This window comes from Ranitomeya variabilis, chromosome 2 (assembly GCF_051348905.1).
Source record: "Ranitomeya variabilis isolate aRanVar5 chromosome 2, aRanVar5.hap1, whole genome shotgun sequence".
NCBI classification, from domain to species: Eukaryota; Metazoa; Chordata; class Amphibia; order Anura; family Dendrobatidae; genus Ranitomeya; species Ranitomeya variabilis.
Genome location: NC_135233.1, coordinates 1107474642 through 1107495177, shown reverse-complemented (window position 1 = coordinate 1107495177; position 20536 = coordinate 1107474642). Strand labels below are relative to the sequence as shown.

Here is a 20536-nt window from a genome sequence, read left to right as displayed (position 1 = left end):
TGGCCGTGGGTGCCACGGGCAGATGGTAAAAATGATTCATTCAACTCTGCGAAAAAGGAATCCAATGGTAGCATTGGAGAATGCGGGCATCGATCCCGCTACCTCTCGCATGCTAAGCGAGCGCTCTACCACTTGAGCTAATCCCCCAAACCTGTGAAACTTGACGTCAGTTTCACGTCACACCAGGTCACAATTTTCATATACAGTCACAGATGACATTGCTTTTTTTTTTTTTTTTTTTTTTTAAGTGTGGACTCCGTTTTCCCATACTTGAAGAACATTTAAGGAGTCCACAACGTGATTGGTGACCTACAAATACAGTCGAGCAACTTTCTAGCAAACCCTTTCTATGCACATGGAGAATCAAACCGGGGACAGTGAAAAAACTTGCATAGTTTGTAGAAAAAAGTTGTGATGTAGCACAATCCCAAGGAGAACCGTTGAACTTTTATGGGTTGGTTTGTTTATCGAAAATGCTGAGAGGTCGTGAAGGCCTCCTGGTCTTTTTTTTTCCTCCTTTCTGTGGTTGCTAAACTGTAAGAAGAGAGTAGAGCATGAGCCTTAACACAAAACATTAAAAGAGAATAAATGCAACACCAATGGTGAAAAGCAAGACATGCGTTGGCCGGGAATCGAACCCGGGTCAACTGCTTGGAAGGCAGCTATGCTCACCACTATACCACCAACGCTTTCGGAAGTGTACGTTTTTTTGACATTTTCTGCAATAACACTAAACTTTCTGTTGACAGAAGCATTTGGATGCAATGTAATGATGAAAAGTATAAAACACAACCTTTCAGCAGAGGATGGTTTCGATCCATCGACCTCTGGGTTATGGGCCCAGCACGCTTCCGCTGCGCCACTCTGCTCGTAGTGTTGGATGCTTAGAGTCGAAGTCTAATTACTGTCTGCCTTCTGGTCTGTGTCGTGTAATTTATCAGCCATTTCTTATCTGTTGGCAACTAGATTATTCTTGGTGTTTTGCAATTATTTCTTTGTTTTTTTCTGTTTCCTTTAGTCATATTGTTGAAAATCATTTGAAGAAACGGTGTCTGACCTTGCTTAAGGTGCAGGCAAAAATTGTGGTCCATTGGGTCTCTGTGGCGCAATCGGTTAGCGCGTTCGGCTGTTAACCGAAAGGTTGGTGGTTCGAGTCCACCCAGGGACGTCGCACCCTTTTGCAGTCCACCCAGAGACGTTGCACAGTTGGAGAAGTTTTTGCATTGGTGCTGAGCATCTCTCTCATGTAAAAGCCATTTTGCTGACTATGTTTTGAATTCACGAGGCAAACTGGAGAAAAACTTTCTGTATGAGATAAGATAAACAAAACTTCCTTCGAGCCGGAATTGAACCAGCGACCTAAGGATTGCTAATTTAGAGCTACAGTCCTCCGCTCTACCAGCTGAGCTATCGAAGGATTGTTTTGGCCACTGTCGAAAGCCTCCTAGGTTTGGCCGTGGGTGCCACGGGCAGATGGTAAAAATGATTCATTCAACTCTGCGAAAAAGGAATCCAATGGTAGCATTGGAGAATGCGGGCATCGATCCCGCTACCTCTCGCATGCTAAGCGAGCGCTCTACCACTTGAGCTAATCCCCCAAACCTGTGAAACTTGACGTCAGTTTCACGTCACACCAGGTCACAATTTTCATATACAGTCACAGATGACATTGCTTTTTTTTTTTTTTTTTTTTTTTTTAAGTGTGGACTCCGTTTTCCCATACTTGAAGAACATTTAAGGAGTCCACAACGTGATTGGTGACCTACAAATACAGTCGAGCAACTTTCTAGCAAACCCTTTCTATGCACATGGAGAATCAAACCGGGGACAGTGAAAAAACTTGCATAGTTTGTAGAAAAAAGTTGTGATGTAGCACAATCCCAAGGAGAACCGTTGAACTTTTATGGGTTGGTTTGTTTATCGAAAATGCTGAGAGGTCGTGAAGGCCTCCTGGTCTTTTTTTTTCCTCCTTTCTGTGGTTGCTAAACTGTAAGAAGAGAGTAGAGCATGAGCCTTAACACAAAACATTAAAAGAGAATAAATGCAACACCAATGGTGAAAAGCAAGACATGCGTTGGCCGGGAATCGAACCCGGGTCAACTGCTTGGAAGGCAGCTATGCTCACCACTATACCACCAACGCTTTCGGAAGTGTACGTTTTTTTGACATTTTCTGCAATAACACTAAACTTTCTGTTGACAGAAGCATTTGGATGCAATGTAATGATGAAAAGTATAAAACACAACCTTTTAGCAGAGGATGGTTTCGATCCATCGACCTCTGGGTTATGGGCCCAGCACGCTTCCGCTGCGCCACTCTGCTCGTAGTGTTGGATGCTTAGAGTCGAAGTCTAATTACTGTCTGCCTTCTGGTCTGTGTCGTGTAATTTATCAGCCATTTCTTATCTGTTGGCAACTAGATTATTCTTGGTGTTTTGCAATTATTTATTTGTTTTTTTCTGTTTCCTTTAGTCATATTGTTGAAAATCATTTGAAGAAACGGTGTCTGACCTTGCTTAAGGTGCAGGCAAAAATTGTGGTCCATTGGGTCTCTGTGGCGCAATCGGTTAGCGCGTTCGGCTGTTAACCGAAAGGTTGGTGGTTTGAGTCCACCCAGGGACGTCACACCCTTTTGCAGTCCACCCAGAGACGTTGCACAGTTGGAGAAGTTTTTGCATTGGTGCTGAGCATCTCTCTCATGTAAAAGCCATTTTGCTGACTATGTTTTGAATTCACGAGGCAAACTGGAGAAAAACTTTCTGTATGAGATAAGATAAACAAAACTTCCTTCGAGCCGGAATTGAACCAGCGACCTAAGGATTGCTAATTTAGAGCTACAGTCCTCCGCTCTACCAGCTGAGCTATCGAAGGATTGTTTTGGCCACTGTCGAAAGCCTCCTAGGTTTGGCCGTGGGTGCCACGGGCAGATGGTAAAAATGATTCATTCAACTCTGCGAAAAAGGAATCCAATGGTAGCATTGGAGAATGCGGGCATCGATCCCGCTACCTCTCGCATGCTAAGCGAGCGCTCTACCACTTGAGCTAATCCCCCAAACCTGTGAAACTTGACGTCAGTTTCACGTCACACCAGGTCACAATTTTCATATACAGTCACAGATGACATTGCTTTTTTTTTTTTTTTTTTTTTTTAAGTGTGGACTCCGTTTTCCCATACTTGAAGAACATTTAAGGAGTCCACAACGTGATTGGTGACCTACAAATACAGTCGAGCAACTTTCTAGCAAACCCTTTCTATGCACATGGAGAATCAAACCGGGGACAGTGAAAAAACTTGCATAGTTTGTAGAAAAAAGTTGTGATGTAGCACAATCCCAAGGAGAACCGTTGAACTTTTATGGGTTGGTTTGTTTATCGAAAATGCTGAGAGGTCGTGAAGGCCTCCTGGTCTTTTTTTTTCCTCCTTTCTGTGGTTGCTAAACTGTAAGAAGAGAGTAGAGCATGAGCCTTAACACAAAACATTAAAAGAGAATAAATGCAACACCAATGGTGAAAAGCAAGACATGCGTTGGCCGGGAATCGAACCCGGGTCAACTGCTTGGAAGGCAGCTATGCTCACCACTATACCACCAACGCTTTCGGAAGTGTACGTTTTTTTGACATTTTCTGCAATAACACTAAACTTTCTGTTGACAGAAGCATTTGGATGCAATGTAATGATGAAAAGTATAAAACACAACCTTTTAGCAGAGGATGGTTTCGATCCATCGACCTCTGGGTTATGGGCCCAGCACGCTTCCGCTGCGCCACTCTGCTCGTAGTGTTGGATGCTTAGAGTCGAAGTCTAATTACTGTCTGCCTTCTGGTCTGTGTCGTGTAATTTATCAGCCATTTCTTATCTGTTGGCAACTAGATTATTCTTGGTGTTTTGCAATTATTTCTTTGTTTTTTTCTGTTTCCTTTAGTCATATTGTTGAAAATCATTTGAAGAAACGGTGTCTGACCTTGCTTAAGGTGCAGGCAAAAATTGTGGTCCATTGGGTCTCTGTGGCGCAATCGGTTAGCGCGTTCGGCTGTTAACCGAAAGGTTGGTGGTTCGAGTCCACCCAGGGACGTCGCACCCTTTTGCAGTCCACCCAGAGACGTTGCACAGTTGGAGAAGTTTTTGCATTGGTGCTGAGCATCTCTCTCATGTAAAAGCCATTTTGCTGACTATGTTTTGAATTCACGAGGCAAACTGGAGAAAAACTTTCTGTATGAGATAAGATAAACAAAACTTCCTTCGAGCCGGAATTGAACCAGCGACCTAAGGATTGCTAATTTAGAGCTACAGTCCTCCGCTCTACCAGCTGAGCTATCGAAGGATTGTTTTGGCCACTGTCGAAAGCCTCCTAGGTTTGGCCGTGGGTGCCACGGGCAGATGGTAAAAATGATTCATTCAACTCTGCGAAAAAGGAATCCAATGGTAGCATTGGAGAATGCGGGCATCGATCCCGCTACCTCTCGCATGCTAAGCGAGCGCTCTACCACTTGAGCTAATCCCCCAAACCTGTGAAACTTGACGTCAGTTTCACGTCACACCAGGTCACAATTTTCATATACAGTCACAGATGACATTGCTTTTTTTTTTTTTTTTTTTTTTTTTAAGTGTGGACTCCGTTTTCCCATACTTGAAGAACATTTAAGGAGTCCACAACGTGATTGGTGACCTACAAATACAGTCGAGCAACTTTCTAGCAAACCCTTTCTATGCACATGGAGAATCAAACCGGGGACAGTGAAAAAACTTGCATAGTTTGTAGAAAAAAGTTGTGATGTAGCACAATCCCAAGGAGAACCGTTGAACTTTTATGGGTTGGTTTGTTTATCGAAAATGCTGAGAGGTCGTGAAGGCCTCCTGGTCTTTTTTTTCCCTCCTTTCTGTGGTTGCTAAACTGTAAGAAGAGAGTAGAGCATGAGCCTTAACACAAAACATTAAAAGAGAATAAATGCAACACCAATGGTGAAAAGCAAGACATGCGTTGGCCGGGAATCGAACCCGGGTCAACTGCTTGGAAGGCAGCTATGCTCACCACTATACCACCAACGCTTTCGGAAGTGTACGTTTTTTTGACATTTTCTGCAATAACACTAAACTTTCTGTTGACAGAAGCATTTGGATGCAATGTAATGATGAAAAGTATAAAACACAACCTTTTAGCAGAGGATGGTTTCGATCCATCGACCTCTGGGTTATGGGCCCAGCACGCTTCCGCTGCGCCACTCTGCTCGTAGTGTTGGATGCTTAGAGTCGAAGTCTAATTACTGTCTGCCTTCTGGTCTGTGTCGTGTAATTTATCATCCATTTCTTATCTGTTGGCAACTAGATTATTCTTGGTGTTTTGCAATTATTTCTTTGTTTTTTTCTGTTTCCTTTAGTCATATTGTTGAAAATCATTTGAAGAAACGGTGTCTGACCTTGCTTAAGGTGCAGGCAAAAATTGTGGTCCATTGGGTCTCTGTGGCGCAATCGGTTAGCGCGTTCGGCTGTTAACCGAAAGGTTGGTGGTTCGAGTCCACCCAGGGACGTCGCACCCTTTTGCAGTCCACCCAGAGACGTTGCACAGTTGGAGAAGTTTTTGCATTGGTGCTGAGCATCTCTCTCATGTAAAAGCCATTTTGCTGACTATGTTTTGAATTCACGAGGCAAACTGGAGAAAAACTTTCTGTATGAGATAAGATAAACAAAACTTCCTTCGAGCCGGAATTGAACCAGCGACCTAAGGATTGCTAATTTAGAGCTACAGTCCTCCGCTCTACCAGCTGAGCTATCGAAGGATTGTTTTGGCCACTGTCGAAAGCCTCCTAGGTTTGGCCGTGGGTGCCACGGGCAGATGGTAAAAATGATTCATTCAACTCTGCGAAAAAGGAATCCAATGGTAGCATCGATCCCGCTACCTCTCGCATGCTAAGCGAGCGCTCTACCACTTGAGCTAATCCCCCAAACCTGTGAAACTTGACGTCAGTTTCACGTCACACCAGGTCACAATTTTCATATACAGTCACAGATGACATTGCTTTTTTTTTTTTTTTTCTTTTAAGTGTGGACTCCGTTTTCCCATACTTGAAGAACATTTAAGGAGTCCACAACGTGATTGGTGACCTACAAATACAGTCGAGCAACTTTCTAGCAAACCCTTTCTATGCACATGGAGAATCAAACCGGGGACAGTGAAAAAACTTGCATAGTTTGTAGAAAAAAGTTGTGATGTAGCACAATCCCAAGGAGAACCGTTGAACTTTTATGGGTTGGTTTGTTTATCGAAAATGCTGAGAGGTCGTGAAGGCCTCCTGGTCTTTTTTTTTCCTCCTTTCTGTGGTTGCTAAACTGTAAGAAGAGAGTAGAGCATGAGCCTTAACACAAAACATTAAAAGAGAATAAATGCAACACCAATGGTGAAAAGCAAGACATGCGTTGGCCGGGAATCGAACCCGGGTCAACTGCTTGGAAGGCAGCTATGCTCACCACTATACCACCAACGCTTTCGGAAGTGTACGTTTTTTTGACATTTTCTGCAATAACACTAAACTTTCTGTTGACAGAAGCATTTGGATGCAATGTAATGATGAAAAGTATAAAACACAACCTTTTAGCAGAGGATGGTTTCGATCCATCGACCTCTGGGTTATGGGCCCAGCACGCTTCCGCTGCGCCACTCTGCTCGTAGTGTTGGATGCTTAGAGTCGAAGTCTAATTACTGTCTGCCTTCTGGTCTGTGTCGTGTAATTTATCAGCCATTTCTTATCTGTTGGCAACTAGATTATTCTTGGTGTTTTGCAATTATTTCTTTGTTTTTTTCTGTTTCCTTTAGTCATATTGTTGAAAATCATTTGAAGAAACGGTGTCTGACCTTGCTTAAGGTGCAGGCAAAAATTGTGGTCCATTGGGTCTCTGTGGCGCAATCGGTTAGCGCGTTCGGCTGTTAACCGAAAGGTTGGTGGTTCGAGTCCACCCAGGGACGTCGCACCCTTTTGCAGTCCACCCAGAGACGTTGCACAGTTGGAGAAGTTTTTGCATTGGTGCTGAGCATCTCTCTCATGTAAAAGCCATTTTGCTGACTATGTTTTGAATTCACGAGGCAAACTGGAGAAAAACTTTCTGTATGAGATAAGATAAACAAAACTTCCTTCGAGCCGGAATTGAACCAGCGACCTAAGGATTGCTAATTTAGAGCTACAGTCCTCCGCTCTACCAGCTGAGCTATCGAAGGATTGTTTTGGCCACTGTCGAAAGCCTCCTAGGTTTGGCCGTGGGTGCCACGGGCAGATGGTAAAAATGATTCATTCAACTCTGCGAAAAAGGAATCCAATGGTAGCATTGGAGAATGCGGGCATCGATCCCACTACCTCTCGCATGCTAAGCGAGCGCTCTACCACTTGAGCTAATCCCCCAAACCTGTGAAACTTGACGTCAGTTTCATGTCACACCAGGTCACAATTTTCATATACAGTCACAGATGACATTGCTTTTTTTTTTTTTTTTTTTAAGTGTGGACTCCGTTTTCCCATACTTGAAGAACATTTAAGGAGTCCACAACGTGATTGGTGACCTACAAATACAGTCGAGCAACTTTCTAGCAAACCCTTTCTATGCACATGGAGAATCAAACCGGGGACAGTGAAAAAACTTGCATAGTTTGTAGAAAAAAGTTGTGATGTAGCACAATCCCAAGGAGAACCGTTGAACTTTTATGGGTTGGTTTGTTTATCGAAAATGCTGAGAGGTCGTGAAGGCCTCCTGGTCTTTTTTTTTCCTCCTTTCTGTGGTTGCTAAACTGTAAGAAGAGAGTAGAGCATGAGCCTTAACACAAAACATTAAAAGAGAATAAATGCAACACCAATGGTGAAAAGCAAGACATGCGTTGGCCGGGAATCGAACCCGGGTCAACTGCTTGGAAGGCAGCTATGCTCACCACTATACCACCAACGCTTTCGGAAGTGTACGTTTTTTTGACATTTTCTGCAATAACACTAAACTTTCTGTTGACAGAAGCATTTGGATGCAATGTAATGATGAAAAGTATAAAACACAACCTTTTAGCAGAGGATGGTTTCGATCCATCGACCTCTGGGTTATGGGCCCAGCACGCTTCCGCTGCGCCACTCTGCTCGTAGTGTTGGATGCTTAGAGTCGAAGTCTAATTACTGTCTGCCTTCTGGTCTGTGTCGTGTAATTTATCAGCCATTTCTTATCTGTTGGCAACTAGATTATTCTTGGTGTTTTGCAATTATTTCTTTGTTTTTTTCTGTTTCCTTTAGTCATATTGTTGAAAATCATTTGAAGAAACGGTGTCTGACCTTGCTTAAGGTGCAGGCAAAAATTGTGGTCCATTGGGTCTCTGTGGCGCAATCGGTTAGCGCGTTCGGCTGTTAACCGAAAGGTTGGTGGTTCGAGTCCACCCAGGGACGTCGCACCCTTTTGCAGTCCACCCAGAGACGTTGCACAGTTGGAGAAGTTTTTGCATTGGTGCTGAGCATCTCTCTCATGTAAAAGCCATTTTGCTGACTATGTTTTGAATTCACGAGGCAAACTGGAGAAAAACTTTCTGTATGAGATAAGATAAACAAAACTTCCTTCGAGCCGGAATTGAACCAGCGACCTAAGGATTGCTAATTTAGAGCTACAGTCCTCCGCTCTACCAGCTGAGCTATCGAAGGATTGTTTTGGCCACTGTCGAAAGCCTCCTAGGTTTGGCCGTGGGTGCCACGGGCAGATGGTAAAAATGATTCATTCAACTCTGCGAAAAAGGAATCCAATGGTAGCATTGGAGAATGCGGGCATCGATCCCACTACCTCTCGCATGCTAAGCGAGCGCTCTACCACTTGAGCTAATCCCCCAAACCTGTGAAACTTGACGTCAGTTTCACGTCACACCAGGTCACAATTTTCATATACAGTCACAGATGACATTGCTTTTTTTTTTTTTTTTTTTTTTTTAAGTGTGGACTCCGTTTTCCCATACTTGAAGAACATTTAAGGAGTCCACAACGTGATTGGTGACCTACAAATACAGTCGAGCAACTTTCTAGCAAACCCTTTCTATGCACATGGAGAATCAAACCGGGGACAGTGAAAAAACTTGCATAGTTTGTAGAAAAAAGTTGTGATGTAGCACAATCCCAAGGAGAACCGTTGAACTTTTATGGGTTGGTTTGTTTATCGAAAATGCTGAGAGGTCGTGAAGGCCTCCTGGTCTTTTTTTTTCCTCCTTTCTGTGGTTGCTAAACTGTAAGAAGAGAGTAGAGCATGAGCCTTAACACAAAACATTAAAAGAGAATAAATGCAACACCAATGGTGAAAAGCAAGACATGCGTTGGCCGGGAATCGAACCCGGGTCAACTGCTTGGAAGGCAGCTATGCTCACCACTATACCACCAACGCTTTCGGAAGTGTACGTTTTTTTGACATTTTCTGCAATAACACTAAACTTTCTGTTGACAGAAGCATTTGGATGCAATGTAATGATGAAAAGTATAAAACACAACCTTTTAGCAGAGGATGGTTTCGATCCATCGACCTCTGGGTTATGGGCCCAGCACGCTTCCGCTGCGCCACTCTGCTCGTAGTGTTGGATGCTTAGAGTCGAAGTCTAATTACTGTCTGCCTTCTGGTCTGTGTCGTGTAATTTATCAGCCATTTCTTATCTGTTGGCAACTAGATTATTCTTGGTGTTTTGCAATTATTTCTTTGTTTTTTTCTGTTTCCTTTAGTCATATTGTTGAAAATCATTTGAAGAAACGGTGTCTGACCTTGCTTAAGGTGCAGGCAAAAATTGTGGTCCATTGGGTCTCTGTGGCGCAATCGGTTAGCGCGTTCGGCTGTTAACCGAAAGGTTGGTGGTTCGAGTCCACCCAGGGACGTCGCACCCTTTTGCAGTCCACCCAGAGACGTTGCACAGTTGGAGAAGTTTTTGCATTGGTGCTGAGCATCTCTCTCATGTAAAAGCCATTTTGCTGACTATGTTTTGAATTCACGAGGCAAACTGGAGAAAAACTTTCTGTATGAGATAAGATAAACAAAACTTCCTTCGAGCCGGAATTGAACCAGCGACCTAAGGATTGCTAATTTAGAGCTACAGTCCTCCGCTCTACCAGCTGAGCTATCGAAGGATTGTTTTGGCCACTGTCGAAAGCCTCCTAGGTGTGGCCGTGGGTGCCACGGGCAGATGGTAAAAATGATTCATTCAACTCTGCGAAAAAGGAATCCAATGGTAGCATTGGAGAATGCGGGCATCGATCCCGCTACCTCTCGCATGCTAAGCGAGCGCTCTACCACTTGAGCTAATCCCCCAAACCTGTGAAACTTGACGTCAGTTTCACGTCACACCAGGTCACAATTTTCATATACAGTCACAGATGACATTGCTTTTTTTTTTTTTTTTCTTTTAAGTGTGGACTCCGTTTTCCCATACTTGAAGAACATTTAAGGAGTCCACAACGTGATTGGTGACCTACAAATACAGTCGAGCAACTTTCTAGCAAACCCTTTCTATGCACATGGAGAATCAAACCGGGGACAGTGAAAAAACTTGCATAGTTTGTAGAAAAAAGTTGTGATGTAGCACAATCCCAAGGAGAACCGTTGAACTTTTATGGGTTGGTTTGTTTATCGAAAATGCTGAGAGGTCGTGAAGGCCTCCTGGTCTTTTTTTTTCCTCCTTTCTGTGGTTGCTAAACTGTAAGAAGAGAGTAGAGCATGAGCCTTAACACAAAACATTAAAAGAGAATAAATGCAACACCAATGGTGAAAAGCAAGACATGCGTTGGCCGGGAATCGAACCCGGGTCAACTGCTTGGAAGGCAGCTATGCTCACCACTATACCACCAACGCTTTCGGAAGTGTACGTTTTTTTGACATTTTCTGCAATAACACTAAACTTTCTGTTGACAGAAGCATTTGGATGCAATGTAATGATGAAAAGTATAAAACACAACCTTTTAGCAGAGGATGGTTTCGATCCATCGACCTCTGGGTTATGGGCCCAGCACGCTTCCGCTGCGCCACTCTGCTCGTAGTGTTGGATGCTTAGAGTCGAAGTCTAATTACTGTCTGCCTTCTGGTCTGTGTCGTGTAATTTATCAGCCATTTCTTATCTGTTGGCAACTAGATTATTCTTGGTGTTTTGCAATTATTTCTTTGTTTTTTTCTGTTTCCTTTAGTCATATTGTTGAAAATCATTTGAAGAAACGGTGTCTGACCTTGCTTAAGGTGCAGGCAAAAATTGTGGTCCATTGGGTCTCTGTGGCGCAATCGGTTAGCGCGTTCGGCTGTTAACCGAAAGGTTGGTGGTTCGAGTCCACCCAGGGACGTCGCACCCTTTTGCAGTCCACCCAGAGACGTTGCACAGTTGGAGAAGTTTTTGCATTGGTGCTGAGCATCTCTCTCATGTAAAAGCCATTTTGCTGACTATGTTTTGAATTCACGAGGCAAACTGGAGAAAAACTTTCTGTATGAGATAAGATAAACAAAACTTCCTTCGAGCCGGAATTGAACCAGCAACCTAAGGATTGCTAATTTAGAACTACAGTCCTCCGCTCTACCAGCTGAGCTATCGAAGGATTGTTTTGGCCACTGTCGAAAGCCTCCTAGGTTTGGCCGTGGGTGCCACGGGCAGATGGTAAAAATGATTCATTCAACTCTGCGAAAAAGGAATCCAATGGTAGCATTGGAGAATGCGGGCATCGATCCCGCTACCTCTCGCATGCTAAGCGAGCGCTCTACCACTTGAGCTAATCCCCCAAACCTGTGAAACTTGACGTCAGTTTCACGTCACACCAGGTCACAATTTTCATATACAGTCACAGATGACATTGCTTTTTTTTTTTTTTTTTTTTTTTAAGTGTGGACTCCGTTTTCCCATACTTGAAGAACATTTAAGGAGTCCACAACGTGATTGGTGACCTACAAATACAGTCGAGCAACTTTCTAGCAAACCCTTTCTATGCACATGGAGAATCAAACCGGGGACAGTGAAAAAACTTGCATAGTTTGTAGAAAAAAGTTGTGATGTAGCACAATCCCAAGGAGAACCGTTGAACTTTTATGGGTTGGTTTGTTTATCGAAAATGCTGAGAGGTCGTGAAGGCCTCCTGGTCTTTTTTTTTCCTCCTTTCTGTGGTTGCTAAACTGTAAGAAGAGAGTAGAGCATGAGCCTTAACACAAAACATTAAAAGAGAATAAATGCAACACCAATGGTGAAAAGCAAGACATGCGTTGGCCGGGAATCGAACCCGGGTCAACTGCTTGGAAGGCAGCTATGCTCACCACTATACCACCAACGCTTTCGGAAGTGTACGTTTTTTTGACATTTTCTGCAATAACACTAAACTTTCTGTTGACAGAAGCATTTGGATGCAATGTAATGATGAAAAGTATAAAACACAACCTTTTAGCAGAGGATGGTTTCGATCCATCGACCTCTGGGTTATGGGCCCAGCACGCTTCCGCTGCGCCACTCTGCTCGTAGTGTTGGATGCTTAGAGTCGAAGTCTAATTACTGTCTGCCTTCTGGTCTGTGTCGTGTAATTTATCAGCCATTTCTTATCTGTTGGCAACTAGATTATTCTTGGTGTTTTGCAATTATTTCTTTGTTTTTTTCTGTTTCCTTTAGTCATATTGTTGAAAATCATTTGAAGAAACGGTGTCTGACCTTGCTTAAGGTGCAGGCAAAAATTGTGGTCCATTGGGTCTCTGTGGCGCAATCGGTTAGCGCGTTCGGCTGTTAACCGAAAGGTTGGTGGTTCGAGTCCACCCAGGGACGTCGCACCCTTTTGCAGTCCACCCAGAGACGTTGCACAGTTGGAGAAGTTTTTGCATTGGTGCTGAGCATCTCTCTCATGTAAAAGCCATTTTGCTGACTATGTTTTGAATTCACGAGGCAAACTGGAGAAAAACTTTCTGTATGAGATAAGATAAACAAAACTTCCTTCGAGCCGGAATTGAACCAGCGACCTAAGGATTGCTAATTTAGAGCTACAGTCCTCCGCTCTACCAGCTGAGCTATCGAAGGATTGTTTTGGCCACTGTCGAAAGCCTCCTAGGTGTGGCCGTGGGTGCCACGGGCAGATGGTAAAAATGATTCATTCAACTCTGCGAAAAAGGAATCCAATGGTAGCATTGGAGAATGCGGGCATCGATCCCGCTACCTCTCGCATGCTAAGCGAGCGCTCTACCACTTGAGCTAATCCCCCAAACCTGTGAAACTTGACGTCAGTTTCACGTCACACCAGGTCACAATTTTCATATACAGTCACAGATGACATTGCTTTTTTTTTTTTTTTTCTTTTAAGTGTGGACTCCGTTTTCCCATACTTGAAGAACATTTAAGGAGTCCACAACGTGATTGGTGACCTACAAATACAGTCGAGCAACTTTCTAGCAAACCCTTTCTATGCACATGGAGAATCAAACCGGGGACAGTGAAAAAACTTGCATAGTTTGTAGAAAAAAGTTGTGATGTAGCACAATCCCAAGGAGAACCGTTGAACTTTTATGGGTTGGTTTGTTTATCGAAAATGCTGAGAGGTCGTGAAGGCCTCCTGGTCTTTTTTTTTCCTCCTTTCTGTGGTTGCTAAACTGTAAGAAGAGAGTAGAGCATGAGCCTTAACACAAAACATTAAAAGAGAATAAATGCAACACCAATGGTGAAAAGCAAGACATGCGTTGGCCGGGAATCGAACCCGGGTCAACTGCTTGGAAGGCAGCTATGCTCACCACTATACCACCAACGCTTTCGGAAGTGTACGTTTTTTTGACATTTTCTGCAATAACACTAAACTTTCTGTTGACAGAAGCATTTGGATGCAATGTAATGATGAAAAGTATAAAACACAACCTTTTAGCAGAGGATGGTTTCGATCCATCGACCTCTGGGTTATGGGCCCAGCACGCTTCCGCTGCGCCACTCTGCTCGTAGTGTTGGATGCTTAGAGTCGAAGTCTAATTACTGTCTGCCTTCTGGTCTGTGTCGTGTAATTTATCAGCCATTTCTTATCTGTTGGCAACTAGATTATTCTTGGTGTTTTGCAATTATTTCTTTGTTTTTTTCTGTTTCCTTTAGTCATATTGTTGAAAATCATTTGAAGAAACGGTGTCTGACCTTGCTTAAGGTGCAGGCAAAAATTGTGGTCCATTGGGTCTCTGTGGCGCAATCGGTTAGCGCGTTCGGCTGTTAACCGAAAGGTTGGTGGTTCGAGTCCACCCAGGGACGTCGCACCCTTTTGCAGTCCACCCAGAGACGTTGCACAGTTGGAGAAGTTTTTGCATTGGTGCTGAGCATCTCTCTCATGTAAAAGCCATTTTGCTGACTATGTTTTGAATTCACGAGGCAAACTGGAGAAAAACTTTCTGTATGAGATAAGATAAACAAAACTTCCTTCGAGCCGGAATTGAACCAGCAACCTAAGGATTGCTAATTTAGAACTACAGTCCTCCGCTCTACCAGCTGAGCTATCGAAGGATTGTTTTGGCCACTGTCGAAAGCCTCCTAGGTTTGGCCGTGGGTGCCACGGGCAGATGGTAAAAATGATTCATTCAACTCTGCGAAAAAGGAATCCAATGGTAGCATTGGAGAATGCGGGCATCGATCCCGCTACCTCTCGCATGCTAAGCGAGCGCTCTACCACTTGAGCTAATCCCCCAAACCTGTGAAACTTGACGTCAGTTTCACGTCACACCAGGTCACAATTTTCATATACAGTCACAGATGACATTGCTTTTTTTTTTTTTTTTTTTTTTTAAGTGTGGACTCCGTTTTCCCATACTTGAAGAACATTTAAGGAGTCCACAACGTGATTGGTGACCTACAAATACAGTCGAGCAACTTTCTAGCAAACCCTTTCTATGCACATGGAGAATCAAACCGGGGACAGTGAAAAAACTTGCATAGTTTGTAGAAAAAAGTTGTGATGTAGCACAATCCCAAGGAGAACCGTTGAACTTTTATGGGTTGGTTTGTTTATCGAAAATGCTGAGAGGTCGTGAAGGCCTCCTGGTCTTTTTTTTTCCTCCTTTCTGTGGTTGCTAAACTGTAAGAAGAGAGTAGAGCATGAGCCTTAACACAAAACATTAAAAGAGAATAAATGCAACACCAATGGTGAAAAGCAAGACATGCGTTGGCCGGGAATCGAACCCGGGTCAACTGCTTGGAAGGCAGCTATGCTCACCACTATACCACCAACGCTTTCGGAAGTGTACGTTTTTTTGACATTTTCTGCAATAACACTAAACTTTCTGTTGACAGAAGCATTTGGATGCAATGTAATGATGAAAAGTATAAAACACAACCTTTTAGCAGAGGATGGTTTCGATCCATCGACCTCTGGGTTATGGGCCCAGCACGCTTCCGCTGCGCCACTCTGCTCGTAGTGTTGGATGCTTAGAGTCGAAGTCTAATTACTGTCTGCCTTCTGGTCTGTGTCGTGTAATTTATCAGCCATTTCTTATCTGTTGGCAACTAGATTATTCTTGGTGTTTTGCAATTATTTCTTTGTTTTTTTCTGTTTCCTTTAGTCATATTGTTGAAAATCATTTGAAGAAACGGTGTCTGACCTTGCTTAAGGTGCAGGCAAAAATTGTGGTCCATTGGGTCTCTGTGGCGCAATCGGTTAGCGCGTTCGGCTGTTAACCGAAAGGTTGGTGGTTCGAGTCCACCCAGGGACGTCGCACCCTTTTGCAGTCCACCCAGAGACGTTGCACAGTTGGAGAAGTTTTTGCATTGGTGCTGAGCATCTCTCTCATGTAAAAGCCATTTTGCTGACTATGTTTTGAATTCACGAGGCAAACTGGAGAAAAACTTTCTGTATGAGATAAGATAAACAAAACTTCCTTCGAGCCGGAATTGAACCAGCGACCTAAGGATTGCTAATTTAGAGCTACAGTCCTCCGCTCTACCAGCTGAGCTATCGAAGGATTGTTTTGGCCACTGTCGAAAGCCTCCTAGGTTTGGCCGTGGGTGCCACGGGCAGATGGTAAAAATGATTCATTCAACTCTGCGAAAAAGGAATCCAATGGTAGCATTGGAGAATGCGGGCATCGATCCCGCTACCTCTCGCATGCTAAGCGAGCGCTCTACCACTTGAGCTAATCCCCCAAACCTGTGAAACTTGACGTCAGTTTCACGTCACACCAGGTCACAATTTTCATATACAGTCACAGATGACATTGCTTTTTTTTTTTTTTTTTTTTTTTTTTAAGTGTGGACTCCGTTTTCCCATACTTGAAGAACATTTAAGGAGTCCACAACGTGATTGGTGACCTACAAATACAGTCGAGCAACTTTCTAGCAAACCCTTTCTATGCACATGGAGAATCAAACCGGGGACAGTGAAAAAACTTGCATAGTTTGTAGAAAAAAGTTGTGATGTAGCACAATCCCAAGGAGAACCGTTGAACTTTTATGGGTTGGTTTGTTTATCGAAAATGCTGAGAGGTCGTGAAGGCCTCCTGGTCTTTTTTTTTCCTCCTTTCTGTGGTTGCTAAACTGTAAGAAGAGAGTAGAGCATGAGCCTTAACACAAAACATTAAAAGAGAATAAATGCAACACCAATGGTGAAAAGCAAGACATGCGTTGGCCGGGAATCGAACCCGGGTCAACTGCTTGGAAGGCAGCTATGCTCACCACTATACCACCAACGCTTTCGGAAGTGTACGTTTTTTTGACATTTTCTGCAATAACACTAAACTTTCTGTTGACAGAAGCATTTGGATGCAATGTAATGATGAAAAGTATAAAACACAACCTTTTAGCAGAGGATGGTTTCGATCCATCGACCTCTGGGTTATGGGCCCAGCACGCTTCCGCTGCGCCACTCTGCTCGTAGTGTTGGATGCTTAGAGTCGAAGTCTAATTACTGTCTGCCTTCTGGTCTGTGTCGTGTAATTTATCAGCCATTTCTTATCTGTTGGCAACTAGATTATTCTTGGTGTTTTGCAATTATTTCTTTGTTTTTTTCTGTTTCCTTTAGTCATATTGTTGAAAATCATTTGAAGAAACGGTGTCTGACCTTGCTTAAGGTGCAGGCAAAAATTGTGGTCCATTGGGTCTCTGTGGCGCAATCGGTTAGCGCGTTCGGCTGTTAACCGAAAGGTTGGTGGTTCGAGTCCACCCAGGGACGTCGCACCCTTTTGCAGTCCACCCAGAGACGTTGCACAGTTGGAGAAGTTTTTGCATTGGTGCTGAGCATCTCTCTCATGTAAAAGCCATTTTGCTGACTATGTTTTGAATTCACGAGGCAAACTGGAGAAAAACTTTCTGTATGAGATAAGATAAACAAAACTTCCTTCGAGCCGGAATTGAACCAGCGACCTAAGGATTGCTAATTTAGAGCTACAGTCCTCCGCTCTACCAGCTGAGCTATCGAAGGATTGTTTTGGCCACTGTCGAAAGCCTCCTAGGTTTGGCCGTGGGTGCCACGGGCAGATGGTAAAAATGATTCATTCAACTCTGCGAAAAAGGAATCCAATGGTAGCATTGGAGAATGCGGGCATCGATCCCGCTACCTCTCGCATGCTAAGCGAGCGCTCTACCACTTGAGCTAATCCCCCAAACCTGTGAAACTTGACGTCAGTTTCACGTCACACCAGGTCACAATTTTCATATACAGTCACAGATGACATTGCTTTTTTTTTTTTTTTTTTTTTTTTTTTTTCTTTTAAGTGTGGACTCCGTTTTCCCATACTTGAAGAACATTTAAGGAGTCCACAACGTGATTGGTGACCTACAAATACAGTCGAGCAACTTTCTAGCAAACCCTTTCTATGCACATGGAGAATCAAACCGGGGACAGTGAAAAAACTTGCATAGTTTGTAGAAAAAAGTTGTGATGTAGCACAATCCCAAGGAGAACCGTTGAACTTTTATGGGTTGGTTTGTTTATCGAAAATGCTGAGAGGTCGTGAAGGCCTCCTGGTCTTTTTTTTTCCTCCTTTCTGTGGTTGCTAAACTGTAAGAAGAGAGTAGAGCATGAGCCTTAACACAAAACATTAAAAGAGAATAAATGCAACACCAATGGTGAAAAGCAAGACATGCGTTGGCCGGGAATCGAACCCGGGTCAACTGCTTGGAAGGCAGCTATGCTCACCACTATACCACCAACGCTTTCGGAAGTGTACGTTTTTTTGACATTTTCTGCAATAACACTAAACTTTCTGTTGACAGAAGCATTTGGATGCAATGTAATGATGAAAAGTATAAAACACAACCTTTTAGCAGAGGATGGTTTCGATCCATCGACCTCTGGGTTATGGGCCCAGCACGCTTCCGCTGCGCCACTCTGCTCGTAGTGTTGGATGCTTAGAGTCGAAGTCTAATTACTGTCTGCCTTCTGGTCTGTGTCGTGTAATTTATCAGCCATTTCTTATCTGTTGGCAACTAGATTATTCTTGGTGTTTTGCAATTATTTCTTTGTTTTTTTCTGTTTCCTTTAGTCATATTGTTGAAAATCATTTGAAGAAACGGTGTCTGACCTTGCTTAAGGTGCAGGCAAAAATTGTGGTCCATTGGGTCTCTGTGGCGCAATCGGTTAGCGCGTTCGGCTGTTAACCGAAAGGTTGGTGGTTCGAGTCCACCCAGGGACGTCGCACCCTTTTGCAGTCCACCCAGAGACGTTGCACAGTTGGAGAAGTTTTTGCATTGGTGCTGAGCATCTCTCTCATGTAAAAGCCATTTTGCTGACTATGTTTTGAATTCACGAGGCAAACTGGAGAAAAACTTTCTGTATGAGATAAGATAAACAAAACTTCCTTCGAGCCGGAATTGAACCAGCAACCTAAGGATTGCTAATTTAGAACTACAGTCCTCCGCTCTACCAGCTGAGCTATCGAAGGATTGTTTTGGCCACTGTCGAAAGCCTCCTAGGTTTGGCCGTGGGTGCCACGGGCAGATGGTAAAAATGATTCATTCAACTCTGCGAAAAAGGAATCCAATGGTAGCATTGGAGAATGCGGGCATCGATCCCGCTACCTCTCGCATGCTAAGCGAGCGCTCTACCACTTGAGCTAATCCCCCAAACCTGTGAAACTTGACGTCAGTTTCACGTCACACCAGGTCACAATTTTCATATACAGTCACAGATGACATTGCTTTTTTTTTTTTTTTTTTTTTTTAAGTGTGGACTCCGTTTTCCCATACTTGAAGAACATTTAAGGAGTCCACAACGTGATTGGTGACCTACAAATACAGTCGAGCAACTTTCTAGCAAACCCTTTCTATGCACATGGAGAATCAAACCGGGGACAGTGAAAAAACTTGCATAGTTTGTAGAAAAAAGTTGTGATGTAGCACAATCCCAAGGAGAACCGTTGAACTTTTATGGGTTGGTTTGTTTATCGAAAATGCTGAGAGGTCGTGAAGGCCTCCTGGTCTTTTTTTTTCCTCCTTTCTGTGGTTGCTAAACTGTAAGAAGAGAGTAGAGCATGAGCCTTAACACAAAACATTAAAAGAGAATAAATGCAACACCAATGGTGAAAAGCAAGACATGCGTTGGCCGGGAATCGAACCCGGGTCAACTGCTTGGAAGGCAGCTATGCTCACCACTATACCACCAACGCTTTCGGAAGTGTACGTTTTTTTGACATTTTCTGCAATAACACTAAACTTTCTGTTGACAGAAGCATTTGGATGCAATGTAATGATGAAAAGTATAAAACACAACCTTTTAGCAGAGGATGGTTTCGATCCATCGACCTCTGGGTTATGGGCCCAGCACGCTTCCGCTGCGCCACTCTGCTCGTAGTGTTGGATGCTTAGAGTCGAAGTCTAATTACTGTCTGCCTTCTGGTCTGTGTCGTGTAATTTATCAGCCATTTCTTATCTGTTGGCAACTAGATTATTCTTGGTGTTTTGCAATTATTTCTTTGTTTTTTTCTGTTTCCTTTAGTCATATTGTTGAAAATCATTTGAAGAAACGGTGTCTGACCTTGCTTAAGGTGCAGGCAAAAATTGTGGTCCATTGGGTCTCTGTGGCGCAATCGGTTAGCGCGTTCGGCTGTTAACCGAAAGGTTGGTGGTTCGAGTCCACCCAGGGACGTCGCACCCTTTTGCAGTCCACCCAGAGACGTTGCACAGTTGGAGAAGTTTTTGCATTGGTGCTGAGCATCTCTCTCATGTAAAAGCCATTTTGCTGACTATGTTTTGAATTCACGAGGCAAACTGGAGAAAAACTTTCTGTATGAGATAAGATAAACAAAACTTCCTTCGAGCCGGAATTGAACCAGCGACCTAAGGATTGCTAATTTAGAGCTACAGTCCTCCGCTCTACCAGCTGAGCTATCGAAGGATTGTTTTGGCCACTGTCGAAAGCCTCCTAGGTTTGGCCGTGGGTGCCACGGGCAGATGGTAAAAATGATTCATTCAACTCTGCGAAAAAGGAATCCAATGGTAGCATTGGAGAATGCGGGCATCGATCCCGCTACCTCTCGCATGCTAAGCGAGCGCTCTACCACTTGAGCTAATCCCCCAAACCTGTGAAACTTGACGTCAGTTTCACGTCACACCAGGTCACAATTTTCATATACAGTCACAGATGACATTGCTTTTTTT

General features: G+C 43.6%; 50 non-coding genes across 50 annotated transcripts; 13 read left to right on the top strand and 37 right to left on the bottom strand.

The window, feature by feature from the left end:
• Positions 1-74: 74 nt before the first annotated feature.
• Positions 75-147, bottom strand: TRNAA-AGC (transfer RNA alanine (anticodon AGC)). Its single transcript has one exon. It is a non-coding gene; the product is annotated as a tRNA-Ala (tRNA).
• A 470-nt stretch (positions 148-617) lies between these two features.
• On the bottom strand, positions 618-689 carry TRNAG-UCC (transfer RNA glycine (anticodon UCC)). Its single transcript has one exon. It is a non-coding gene; the product is annotated as a tRNA-Gly (tRNA).
• Positions 690-1094: 405 nt separating this feature from the next.
• On the top strand, positions 1095-1168 carry TRNAN-GUU (transfer RNA asparagine (anticodon GUU)). Its single transcript has one exon. It is a non-coding gene; the product is annotated as a tRNA-Asn (tRNA).
• A 163-nt stretch (positions 1169-1331) lies between these two features.
• TRNAY-GUA (transfer RNA tyrosine (anticodon GUA)) lies at positions 1332-1417 on the bottom strand. Its single transcript is given in 2 exon segments — positions 1332-1367; positions 1381-1417. It is a non-coding gene; the product is annotated as a tRNA-Tyr (tRNA).
• A 108-nt stretch (positions 1418-1525) lies between these two features.
• Positions 1526-1598, bottom strand: TRNAA-AGC (transfer RNA alanine (anticodon AGC)). Its single transcript has one exon. It is a non-coding gene; the product is annotated as a tRNA-Ala (tRNA).
• A 472-nt stretch (positions 1599-2070) lies between these two features.
• TRNAG-UCC (transfer RNA glycine (anticodon UCC)) lies at positions 2071-2142 on the bottom strand. The gene has a single exon. It is a non-coding gene; the product is annotated as a tRNA-Gly (tRNA).
• Positions 2143-2784: 642 nt separating this feature from the next.
• Positions 2785-2870, bottom strand: TRNAY-GUA (transfer RNA tyrosine (anticodon GUA)). The gene is given in 2 exon segments: positions 2785-2820; positions 2834-2870. It is a non-coding gene; the product is annotated as a tRNA-Tyr (tRNA).
• A 108-nt stretch (positions 2871-2978) lies between these two features.
• TRNAA-AGC (transfer RNA alanine (anticodon AGC)) lies at positions 2979-3051 on the bottom strand. The gene has a single exon. It is a non-coding gene; the product is annotated as a tRNA-Ala (tRNA).
• A 470-nt stretch (positions 3052-3521) lies between these two features.
• On the bottom strand, positions 3522-3593 carry TRNAG-UCC (transfer RNA glycine (anticodon UCC)). The gene has a single exon. It is a non-coding gene; the product is annotated as a tRNA-Gly (tRNA).
• Positions 3594-3998: 405 nt separating this feature from the next.
• TRNAN-GUU (transfer RNA asparagine (anticodon GUU)) lies at positions 3999-4072 on the top strand. The gene has a single exon. It is a non-coding gene; the product is annotated as a tRNA-Asn (tRNA).
• A 163-nt stretch (positions 4073-4235) lies between these two features.
• On the bottom strand, positions 4236-4321 carry TRNAY-GUA (transfer RNA tyrosine (anticodon GUA)). Its single transcript is given in 2 exon segments — positions 4236-4271; positions 4285-4321. It is a non-coding gene; the product is annotated as a tRNA-Tyr (tRNA).
• Positions 4322-4429: 108 nt separating this feature from the next.
• TRNAA-AGC (transfer RNA alanine (anticodon AGC)) lies at positions 4430-4502 on the bottom strand. The gene has a single exon. It is a non-coding gene; the product is annotated as a tRNA-Ala (tRNA).
• A 472-nt stretch (positions 4503-4974) lies between these two features.
• On the bottom strand, positions 4975-5046 carry TRNAG-UCC (transfer RNA glycine (anticodon UCC)). The gene has a single exon. It is a non-coding gene; the product is annotated as a tRNA-Gly (tRNA).
• A 405-nt stretch (positions 5047-5451) lies between these two features.
• Positions 5452-5525, top strand: TRNAN-GUU (transfer RNA asparagine (anticodon GUU)). The gene has a single exon. It is a non-coding gene; the product is annotated as a tRNA-Asn (tRNA).
• Positions 5526-5688: 163 nt separating this feature from the next.
• TRNAY-GUA (transfer RNA tyrosine (anticodon GUA)) lies at positions 5689-5774 on the bottom strand. Its single transcript is given in 2 exon segments — positions 5689-5724; positions 5738-5774. It is a non-coding gene; the product is annotated as a tRNA-Tyr (tRNA).
• Positions 5775-6407: 633 nt separating this feature from the next.
• TRNAG-UCC (transfer RNA glycine (anticodon UCC)) lies at positions 6408-6479 on the bottom strand. The gene has a single exon. It is a non-coding gene; the product is annotated as a tRNA-Gly (tRNA).
• A 405-nt stretch (positions 6480-6884) lies between these two features.
• On the top strand, positions 6885-6958 carry TRNAN-GUU (transfer RNA asparagine (anticodon GUU)). Its single transcript has one exon. It is a non-coding gene; the product is annotated as a tRNA-Asn (tRNA).
• Positions 6959-7121: 163 nt separating this feature from the next.
• On the bottom strand, positions 7122-7207 carry TRNAY-GUA (transfer RNA tyrosine (anticodon GUA)). The gene is given in 2 exon segments: positions 7122-7157; positions 7171-7207. It is a non-coding gene; the product is annotated as a tRNA-Tyr (tRNA).
• Positions 7208-7854: 647 nt separating this feature from the next.
• Positions 7855-7926, bottom strand: TRNAG-UCC (transfer RNA glycine (anticodon UCC)). Its single transcript has one exon. It is a non-coding gene; the product is annotated as a tRNA-Gly (tRNA).
• A 405-nt stretch (positions 7927-8331) lies between these two features.
• Positions 8332-8405, top strand: TRNAN-GUU (transfer RNA asparagine (anticodon GUU)). Its single transcript has one exon. It is a non-coding gene; the product is annotated as a tRNA-Asn (tRNA).
• Positions 8406-8568: 163 nt separating this feature from the next.
• On the bottom strand, positions 8569-8654 carry TRNAY-GUA (transfer RNA tyrosine (anticodon GUA)). The gene is given in 2 exon segments: positions 8569-8604; positions 8618-8654. It is a non-coding gene; the product is annotated as a tRNA-Tyr (tRNA).
• Positions 8655-9306: 652 nt separating this feature from the next.
• TRNAG-UCC (transfer RNA glycine (anticodon UCC)) lies at positions 9307-9378 on the bottom strand. The gene has a single exon. It is a non-coding gene; the product is annotated as a tRNA-Gly (tRNA).
• Positions 9379-9783: 405 nt separating this feature from the next.
• Positions 9784-9857, top strand: TRNAN-GUU (transfer RNA asparagine (anticodon GUU)). Its single transcript has one exon. It is a non-coding gene; the product is annotated as a tRNA-Asn (tRNA).
• A 163-nt stretch (positions 9858-10020) lies between these two features.
• Positions 10021-10106, bottom strand: TRNAY-GUA (transfer RNA tyrosine (anticodon GUA)). The gene is given in 2 exon segments: positions 10021-10056; positions 10070-10106. It is a non-coding gene; the product is annotated as a tRNA-Tyr (tRNA).
• Positions 10107-10214: 108 nt separating this feature from the next.
• TRNAA-AGC (transfer RNA alanine (anticodon AGC)) lies at positions 10215-10287 on the bottom strand. The gene has a single exon. It is a non-coding gene; the product is annotated as a tRNA-Ala (tRNA).
• Positions 10288-10755: 468 nt separating this feature from the next.
• TRNAG-UCC (transfer RNA glycine (anticodon UCC)) lies at positions 10756-10827 on the bottom strand. Its single transcript has one exon. It is a non-coding gene; the product is annotated as a tRNA-Gly (tRNA).
• A 405-nt stretch (positions 10828-11232) lies between these two features.
• Positions 11233-11306, top strand: TRNAN-GUU (transfer RNA asparagine (anticodon GUU)). The gene has a single exon. It is a non-coding gene; the product is annotated as a tRNA-Asn (tRNA).
• A 357-nt stretch (positions 11307-11663) lies between these two features.
• TRNAA-AGC (transfer RNA alanine (anticodon AGC)) lies at positions 11664-11736 on the bottom strand. Its single transcript has one exon. It is a non-coding gene; the product is annotated as a tRNA-Ala (tRNA).
• Positions 11737-12206: 470 nt separating this feature from the next.
• On the bottom strand, positions 12207-12278 carry TRNAG-UCC (transfer RNA glycine (anticodon UCC)). Its single transcript has one exon. It is a non-coding gene; the product is annotated as a tRNA-Gly (tRNA).
• Positions 12279-12683: 405 nt separating this feature from the next.
• On the top strand, positions 12684-12757 carry TRNAN-GUU (transfer RNA asparagine (anticodon GUU)). Its single transcript has one exon. It is a non-coding gene; the product is annotated as a tRNA-Asn (tRNA).
• A 163-nt stretch (positions 12758-12920) lies between these two features.
• TRNAY-GUA (transfer RNA tyrosine (anticodon GUA)) lies at positions 12921-13006 on the bottom strand. The gene is given in 2 exon segments: positions 12921-12956; positions 12970-13006. It is a non-coding gene; the product is annotated as a tRNA-Tyr (tRNA).
• A 108-nt stretch (positions 13007-13114) lies between these two features.
• TRNAA-AGC (transfer RNA alanine (anticodon AGC)) lies at positions 13115-13187 on the bottom strand. Its single transcript has one exon. It is a non-coding gene; the product is annotated as a tRNA-Ala (tRNA).
• Positions 13188-13655: 468 nt separating this feature from the next.
• Positions 13656-13727, bottom strand: TRNAG-UCC (transfer RNA glycine (anticodon UCC)). Its single transcript has one exon. It is a non-coding gene; the product is annotated as a tRNA-Gly (tRNA).
• A 405-nt stretch (positions 13728-14132) lies between these two features.
• On the top strand, positions 14133-14206 carry TRNAN-GUU (transfer RNA asparagine (anticodon GUU)). The gene has a single exon. It is a non-coding gene; the product is annotated as a tRNA-Asn (tRNA).
• Positions 14207-14563: 357 nt separating this feature from the next.
• TRNAA-AGC (transfer RNA alanine (anticodon AGC)) lies at positions 14564-14636 on the bottom strand. The gene has a single exon. It is a non-coding gene; the product is annotated as a tRNA-Ala (tRNA).
• Positions 14637-15106: 470 nt separating this feature from the next.
• Positions 15107-15178, bottom strand: TRNAG-UCC (transfer RNA glycine (anticodon UCC)). Its single transcript has one exon. It is a non-coding gene; the product is annotated as a tRNA-Gly (tRNA).
• Positions 15179-15583: 405 nt separating this feature from the next.
• On the top strand, positions 15584-15657 carry TRNAN-GUU (transfer RNA asparagine (anticodon GUU)). Its single transcript has one exon. It is a non-coding gene; the product is annotated as a tRNA-Asn (tRNA).
• A 163-nt stretch (positions 15658-15820) lies between these two features.
• Positions 15821-15906, bottom strand: TRNAY-GUA (transfer RNA tyrosine (anticodon GUA)). The gene is given in 2 exon segments: positions 15821-15856; positions 15870-15906. It is a non-coding gene; the product is annotated as a tRNA-Tyr (tRNA).
• A 108-nt stretch (positions 15907-16014) lies between these two features.
• Positions 16015-16087, bottom strand: TRNAA-AGC (transfer RNA alanine (anticodon AGC)). The gene has a single exon. It is a non-coding gene; the product is annotated as a tRNA-Ala (tRNA).
• Positions 16088-16560: 473 nt separating this feature from the next.
• Positions 16561-16632, bottom strand: TRNAG-UCC (transfer RNA glycine (anticodon UCC)). Its single transcript has one exon. It is a non-coding gene; the product is annotated as a tRNA-Gly (tRNA).
• Positions 16633-17037: 405 nt separating this feature from the next.
• On the top strand, positions 17038-17111 carry TRNAN-GUU (transfer RNA asparagine (anticodon GUU)). The gene has a single exon. It is a non-coding gene; the product is annotated as a tRNA-Asn (tRNA).
• A 163-nt stretch (positions 17112-17274) lies between these two features.
• On the bottom strand, positions 17275-17360 carry TRNAY-GUA (transfer RNA tyrosine (anticodon GUA)). The gene is given in 2 exon segments: positions 17275-17310; positions 17324-17360. It is a non-coding gene; the product is annotated as a tRNA-Tyr (tRNA).
• A 108-nt stretch (positions 17361-17468) lies between these two features.
• TRNAA-AGC (transfer RNA alanine (anticodon AGC)) lies at positions 17469-17541 on the bottom strand. Its single transcript has one exon. It is a non-coding gene; the product is annotated as a tRNA-Ala (tRNA).
• Positions 17542-18022: 481 nt separating this feature from the next.
• On the bottom strand, positions 18023-18094 carry TRNAG-UCC (transfer RNA glycine (anticodon UCC)). The gene has a single exon. It is a non-coding gene; the product is annotated as a tRNA-Gly (tRNA).
• A 405-nt stretch (positions 18095-18499) lies between these two features.
• TRNAN-GUU (transfer RNA asparagine (anticodon GUU)) lies at positions 18500-18573 on the top strand. The gene has a single exon. It is a non-coding gene; the product is annotated as a tRNA-Asn (tRNA).
• Positions 18574-18930: 357 nt separating this feature from the next.
• Positions 18931-19003, bottom strand: TRNAA-AGC (transfer RNA alanine (anticodon AGC)). The gene has a single exon. It is a non-coding gene; the product is annotated as a tRNA-Ala (tRNA).
• Positions 19004-19473: 470 nt separating this feature from the next.
• Positions 19474-19545, bottom strand: TRNAG-UCC (transfer RNA glycine (anticodon UCC)). The gene has a single exon. It is a non-coding gene; the product is annotated as a tRNA-Gly (tRNA).
• Positions 19546-19950: 405 nt separating this feature from the next.
• Positions 19951-20024, top strand: TRNAN-GUU (transfer RNA asparagine (anticodon GUU)). The gene has a single exon. It is a non-coding gene; the product is annotated as a tRNA-Asn (tRNA).
• A 163-nt stretch (positions 20025-20187) lies between these two features.
• Positions 20188-20273, bottom strand: TRNAY-GUA (transfer RNA tyrosine (anticodon GUA)). Its single transcript is given in 2 exon segments — positions 20188-20223; positions 20237-20273. It is a non-coding gene; the product is annotated as a tRNA-Tyr (tRNA).
• A 108-nt stretch (positions 20274-20381) lies between these two features.
• Positions 20382-20454, bottom strand: TRNAA-AGC (transfer RNA alanine (anticodon AGC)). The gene has a single exon. It is a non-coding gene; the product is annotated as a tRNA-Ala (tRNA).
• Between the last annotated feature and the right edge of the window lie 82 nt (positions 20455-20536).